This window comes from Hylobates moloch, unplaced genomic scaffold (genome assembly GCF_009828535.3).
Source record: "Hylobates moloch isolate HMO894 unplaced genomic scaffold, HMol_V3 SCAFFOLD_6, whole genome shotgun sequence".
NCBI lineage: Eukaryota > Metazoa > Chordata > Mammalia > Primates > Hylobatidae > Hylobates > Hylobates moloch.
In genome coordinates this window covers 27489685-27497674 of record NW_026652281.1, presented here as the reverse complement: position 1 = coordinate 27497674, position 7990 = coordinate 27489685, and positions in this window count along the sequence as shown.

Sequence of the window (7990 nt, the reverse complement as noted above, 5' to 3'; positions counted from 1 at the left end):
CCACTCCAGTCAGTGGGTCTGGCAGCCTGACCCCCCAGCCTTCAGGTGCTCCCTGGTCTGAGGCAGGGACCCACCCCCTTCTGCCTAGGACTCTGCCTCCCACTGTTATTGGCTCCCAGGCTTGGGCCGACTTTGCTCTGAGATCCCAAAGGGCACTAAGAGCAGGGAGAAGCCAGGCAGACAGGGCAGGCATTTCCGAGCCTGCAGGGGCAGGGGCCGCCTTCTCAGGCCCCCCAAGAGTGCAGGAATGCCTGAGTCTGCAGCGGCGGTTTGGACGGTTGCAGCCCCGCCCTTGTGGGCGGGGCTCCTTCCTGTTGTGTGGAGCAGGCAGCCCCAGCCACACCTCCCCGCGGCAGCTGGGATGATCGCAGTCTGGCTGGAGCGGCTGCCACCATTGCTTGGACTCTTCTTCAGGAGATAATCACCTAAAAAACATAAAACCAGTGCCCACTTTCTCATGGTTATGACAAAAGGTTTCACCAGGTGAAGGTTAAAAAGCTCTGTTAAAATACGGACTGCAAATCTTGGTAGCCAAAAAAGAACCCCACAAAAATAACATTGCTACATGTGGGTTTTTATGTCAGTTGATGATGCTCTTACCTCTTTCATTGGAACACGAAAATGACTATTTTGGATATATAAGGTATTTTCAGTAAAGTAAAAAATGAACTAAAAATATAACTTTTCCAAACCTATAATTTTATTGAATATGTTTGATTTGTGGTGTGTAGATGGACATAATTGTGTATTTTGTAAGACTAGTAGCCAGTTAAACACTAATAAAAAAAAAAAAAGCTAGAGCATCAGAAAAAGTTTCCACCTTGACAGGAAAAAGAAAACTTGGGTCATTAGACTCTAATAGCTTTTAATGTCATCAAAACAATTACCACCTGGAGAAAATGATTTAGCTAGCTGTGAAAGCTACTCAGGAGTAGCTAAATACTTACAAATGTTTCACAGATGTGGTCTGTGAGCTTTATGACCATCTCTGGACAGATGATCAACCTTGGTATTGGAATTGCTCTGCAAGGTATGGAGCCTGTCCTAGAAAAGCAGGTACTTTCTTTTGGTGCTTTTACCAAATATAGAAAATTTAACAGTATGCTGGACCATCCTCTCACATTTGCACATACTCAAAATAAAGGAAGTCTTAGAACCACAGTTTCAATTAAGTTAATCACTGTGATTCTAAAGCCAGTTCCACCTTTCTCCCATGATACATATGTGAGTTTTTCCAAAGCTTAGCCATGCTGATCCAGCACAAATCTGAAAACTGTGTGTCTTTTGAAGGAAAACACTTTCTAGAAAACTCTGTTATTCCTTTCTGTTGTGATATTTCCACACTGATTTGCAGAAAAAGTTGCTTATGCAGTAGCTTCTATAAATCTCTTTGTCTCATTGAAAATTATTTACCTTTTATATGTGCCATATACCCCAACCACACTGCAAAATTTTCCTAGGATAAATAATCAGACGCAAGAGATTAAAACATGCAACATGAATCATCAGAGGATCTTCTACACACGGGGCTGCACTTTCCTTGCCTCAGTAGCAACAGTCACATTCTGTTTAAATGCTGAAAGCCCAGTCTATTACTGGTAGTTCAGTGTATTACTGGTATTTCTGGGAATCCCTGAAGAAAGATAGCATATTTCATAAATCTTTTCTGGTCACTGATAGTTAATTTTTCTATCCACCACCCTTCCCACTCTCACGAACCACTTTTCTTCTTTTTTATGGCTTACTTCTTACTTCTTTTTCTTTCAAAAATAACTTTCTGACTGTAATGCCAGCACTTTGGGAGGCCGAGGTGGGTGCATTACCTGAGGTCAGAAGTTCGAGACCAGTCTGACCAACATGGTGAAACCTCATCTCTACTAAAAATACAAAAATTAGCCAGGCATGGTGGTGGGCACCTGTAATCCCAACTACTCAGGAGGCTGAGGCAGGAGAATCACTTGAACCCAGGAAGAGGAGGTTGCTTTGAGCCAAGATCACACCATTGCACTCCAGCCTGGGCAACAGAGCAAGACTCCATCTCAAAAATAAATAAATAAATAAATAAAATAAAGTGACTTTCCCAGGCTGTTACTGTTTGCCCAGACTGTTTTGGTTTAAGCCTGTGTACATGTTCCATGTTAATTCAGAATGTGGTTAAGACAAGACTATTATTTCACAATACATTATTGAAATACAGGGAATAGCAAACTATAATGCATAAAAGCAAATCTTTGAACAGAATTTTATTCATATAATCAATAGCAAGATATCTTATATGCAGTCTTACCCTGATAAGTTTTTCTGAAGCCTATACCCACGTAACAAGGTTCAGAATGTAACCATAATAATACTTTTGAACATGATTCCTAAACTTGAATCTCCATGAAAATTACAGTGTTTAATTAACCTCTACTTTAAGGTTCATCTTTCAACAAATATTCTGATAACTTTCAAAGATGAAAAGTTGGTCAGAGAAGAAAGATTCAAAAACAACTTTTATATTTGTATAAAATATTTAAATATATGGAAAAATAACCAAGACTTGTGCTAATGTCAAGCTGTTTGTTGCAAGGCCTTATTGTAAGAGAACTTTGCTGTTCTCTCATGTTGTGAGACATTATTTTTCGGACAGGCATTAAGGGCAGCCTTAAAACTGGTTATGGGGAGGCTGATTTCACCCCTCCATCTATTCTCCTAGGATTCGCATGTCGAAGCGCTCATAGGTAAGAGGATAAGCTGAACCTAAAGGAAAACCAGGAATAAAAATACTCTTCCAGTAATGAAAGCAGATTTGTGGTTAACAAACGTAAAACCAACTACATATTTATCTATCCTATATACTGCCATCTTCCTCAGGGTACATCTAAATTTCAGCTGCAGTAGCAAGTGTTGAGAAGAACCAGGACTTACCCCTTGGAGAGAGTGAGAACAGTGCTTTCTGTCCTCCTTGCTCACTCTAAGCACTCCCTCAATTTCTAAACGGATGCTTTAGTGTATGAAGTTTTTCTCTTTAAGTGTTATTTGGCAGAATAACCAAAACTTTCAGATACTTATGTGACACGATAAAGATATGAACTAAATCTTTAGTACTATATAAACAAACTAGAGACTTTTATTCTTTGACTACTGAAAGTTGTAACATGTTATATAAAATGGCTTTCTGGAGAAAGGCAATAGAGTTACTGAATTATAAACATTGAAACATTAAGTTGAATATTTGCTTTTTGTCCTTCAACATGGGGGCAAACAGCGAATACTAGTTTGACATTATTATAAAGTAGATATGTGTAAAGATAGCACATAATTACTATCTTGAAATTTCTAATTGCAGAAGAAGCTATTGATAATCTTTATATAATCAAATATAAAATGAACTATCTAGGACTTCCATATGTATGTGTGTGTGTGGCGAGGATGTTCTCTTTTAATGAAAGAATGCTCTTCCCTGAAAATCATATCCACATTTTCACCAAGTATGCATCTAGACCTCAAATTAGAACATGTAAGAAGAACATTTAGCAAGAGCACTGTAATGCATTCAGTTTAATACAGAATTCACCATATTAACCGGTTTGGTTCTTTAATGCATAAGTGTTAACTTTAACATAATATTAAGTGGAACATCAAGTTTCATTTTTCCCCAAATTATTATGATTGGAAGTAAAATTTGGCAAAATCTGATAAATCTAATACTGTTATGACTAAATATTAAATATCACAATTAGACAAAGTGCAGAAAAATTTTGGCTTGTCTGTAGAACTACTATCATTACTATCTTTTCATAGATAGATCTGCCTTCTGCAAATTAAACGTAAATCACTTAAGTCCTAATTCATAAAAATAAAAACTTTTAAATGTGACAGACTAAATGCACATATAGCACTATATAGTGATTTATTTGTGAAACCATAACTTATTAAATATATATATTAGATAATGCATTAGCAATTGATACTATCAGCAAACGATACTATCAGCAAACCAATGAATTTGTCAGAGATTTTTATTGAGTGATGAAATGAATGAATTTAATATGGATGATTCATTATTCAAGTGAGAGAAAACAAAGTACTTGATTCATGAGAAAAAATAGAACCTAGATCAAAATTTGATTTTGAACTAGAGCTACTAATTTAAAGGTAGCTTTGAAAGGGAGCTTTGAGTATTAATGAGAGTACCCATCTAATACACATTTTGCTTCAAATGTATACACGTGTTTTCAGTCTTGCACATTTATGAAATATAAAGTCCATATATATGTATATATATATAAATTATCATACTCTGGTGATTTTATTTTAGTCATATTTAAACATGACAAAACTTTAGTCATGTTTAAACTTTAGTCATGTTTAAATATTTTTCATCAATATTTTCTTAGGCTAGAGGGATACAGGCCTATATATTGGACTCTTTTCCAACAACTAAATGCTATTGTAGGACAAATTTATTTGATATCCTAAAACACTGGAATCTTTTATTTCAACTTATTGGGAAGAGTATATGTAAGTCAAATTTATCTGTGGTGGCCTTCCTGAGAAATCTTATCTATTCTCAGAATTTAATTAGACTTAACTCTAAGTTAATGCTTGACAAATAAATGTTGCTACATTAGAATATTGTTGAGGTTAATTTTATCCAACATTCACCTGAATGTTGGATCTATTCCTTGCCATACCAATGTCCATGAAAACATTAAAATCAGCATCTTGAAAGAAAAGCTTATTTTCTTTCCTCTAATGCATTGCTTTTTCCATTTTTACTCTTATTCTTTATCATAATGGATAATATCCAGGAGTCACCCTGGACTATTTTTCTGCTTTGCAGATAATATCTATGCAGTGATCAATTCCTGTGTATTCTGACTTCTCAACATTTCTCCTTTCTTTCTTCTCTCCGGATTTATTGTAGGTGGCTCATTGTCTTTTTATTAAAACTCTGCTTTCTAACTGTCTGAAGTCTAGCCAAACAATGTGAATCAGTGTTACAGAAAGCCACAGAGACAGATCAGATTGGATGTACAATTAATTCATGAACACCATCTTTAAATAGGTCCACACAGTCCCTAGTAATCTTCTATGACTACTGGTCAACTGTGCTTTTATACTTGCATACATACTGTTTGCATCTCTAAATTTGCACTTTCCTTAACCATTCAACTTTCCATAACCCTAACATTTATCACCTGAATTAACCACCTACTTCAAAGAGAACAGAGAAGACGCATATTGCAATTCCATCACTTTCCTGTTAACAAACATAAAACCAAATACATATTTATCTATCCTATAGCCTTACTGTAAAAATAGAGTCTCTGTTCATTCTCTCATCTGAGATTGATTTTTATTGTCCCCTGCCATCTTAAAGGACTTTTAACTATAAATACCCTCTTTCCTAAATACTAAACATTTTCCTAGAATTCTGAAATGTTCTTAAGGCTCTTCCATAAAATACAAAAGAGAAATAGTCTGGCTCAAACTCGTATCACTCTTCAGCTAACAAATCTCTGTTTCTTCACAGCAAAATTATTCAAGTTTTTTTAGTTTGATATCTTTATTTCCCCATGACTCTTCAGTATGGTTCTGTTCTCTGATTCAGCAGTTGCTGAAACTGCTTCTGCTAAATTATTTATGACCTCTATGATTCTTACCGTTCTCTACTCTTTAACAGTATTTAACCCAGTAAGCCATTTGCTTATCTTGGTCTTATTTCCTCAGCAATCTTCTGATTTCTGCCAGACTGATCAATCCTCTCTCTGTCTCTCATGTTTTCACATAGTTCCTCGTACTTCTCAAACCTGTTGTACTTTTATATGTAGTTTTTTTCTGGCTGGAGAGTTTTTCTTTTCAAATTATTTGCCTAGTTAATGCCTTTGTTCTTCATATCTCTGCTGAAAACTTTCATCATCTAGAACTCTATCTCAACTCATCCCGCATTACAAGATATCATAGTACTATTTATCTCTCCTTGACCACAGTTTTAACATTCGCATTTTTACCTTTCTCTATGTTATCATTTGGGTGATATCTTTCTCCTCCATCAGCTGCAAAATGGTTTCGGGTGGGTGGGAACCACTGTTGGTTCCTCGCACCATGCTCAACAATTATATGTAGTCAATGAATGCATATGGTATTATAATTTGATTATGTTGTTTGTTTTTTTAATCTCAGTGAGGCCAATTATGAACTTTTCAGAATCATGGACTCTATCTTTGCTTCCTTAATATCAAGCACAGTATCAGTTACATAGAAGTTACTCAAAAATTACTAGTTAAAATAAATTGAGTCATGTGGGTACACATGACTAATTATTTAAGACAGAAGTAAGATTTTAGTTAAATAAATTTTTCTCTTTAAAAATATTAAATATAAAAATTGCTACATTTATTCTAATCCTATGTCAAACTAATGTTTAATCAATACAAACAAAACAATTAAAAAGTGCTGTAAAACCAGATACAATTTGAGAAAGCACAAATAGGAGGCGAAGATAAGCATTTCACAGGAAAGCTCTACAACAATACATAATATAATAATAATGCTTAAATGTTTATGTGGGTGCTTTGAGCTTCATCTTAAGCTTATTCTCACTGCTAAGTATTTTTGTTCATCCATAAAAACCTCACCTTGATTTACACTTATTAAGCATTGCCATGTTGCTAATTTGTTTGGCTCTATGACTATGTTTTTTAAACAATTCAAATTTATAGTCCACTTGTCATAAATAGCTCAAAACAAATGAAGTGATTTTTGCCTATTTTCCTTTCTTATAAGTAAATATCTATGGTCTTACTAGTCAGTAATTTGAAATCAAAACTGATGGTTTTGAGACTGCATGCCTACCTAGTTGTATTTTTTCCCCAGTCTCATGAAGCCCCATAATATAAAATGTACACTTTATATATATATGAATATATGTATATACATATATACATGAACATGTATTTATACATATGTGTCATGTATATGTACACACATTTACATGCACACACATATTAAGGAATTATGGATTCTGGGTCTATACCTAGTTCTTTGATTAACTATTTGATTTACATAAATTACTTAGCAATACTGAATTTTCTGAAATGTAAATGTTGGAGGATGGATAAATATCTGAGGACTCTGCTAACCTTAATATAGTATAAATTTTTAAATCTCAGTAGCCCATTTTTATAGTTACAGAATACAATTTTATAATTAGTGAGTTTAAAAAGCTGGAAAGAAAAAAGAAATAAATGCTCTTATTGTCCTGCTGCCATCACAATTTCTATTTCTATCCAAATTACACAAAGTATCAATCAAAATAATTATAGATATCAAAAATGTTAAAAGCAGAGAAACACACCCAATAAATTACTGACTCCCTTATAAAATCTATGATGACAGTGTTGTTAGGCTTAAATTTTATTTAACTTTGCCATTTAATGACATTCTCATAAATGTCAAGTTAAAAGTAAAACCCCTTATGCTTAATTCTATTCTTAAGCTTGGTTGTTTTTTCAAAAAATATAATAATGAAAATATAGTAAAGTGTAGGAAATGAAAGCAAGTATCTGACTTTCAGTTTACTGTTGTTTAATTCAAATAGCATCAAATTAAGTTGAAATATGGCCTGGCGCAGTAGCTCATGCTTGTAATCCTAGCACTTTGGGAGGGCGAGGCGAGTGGATCACAAGGTCAAGAGATTGAGACCATCCTGGCCAACATGGTGAAGGAAAAGATAAAATAACCAATTCTCCCAAGACCATTCTTTTTTTTTTATTTTTTTATTATTGTACTTTAAGTTTTAGGGTACATGTGCACAATGTGCAGGTTTGTTACATATGTATCCATGTGCCATGTTGGTGTGCTGCACCCATTAACTCGTCATTTAGTATTAGGTGTATCTCCTAATGCTGTCCCTCCCCCTTCCCCCCACCCCACAACAGTCCCTGGAGTGTGATGTTCCCCTTCCTGAGTCCATGAGTTCTCATTGTTCAATTCCTGAACT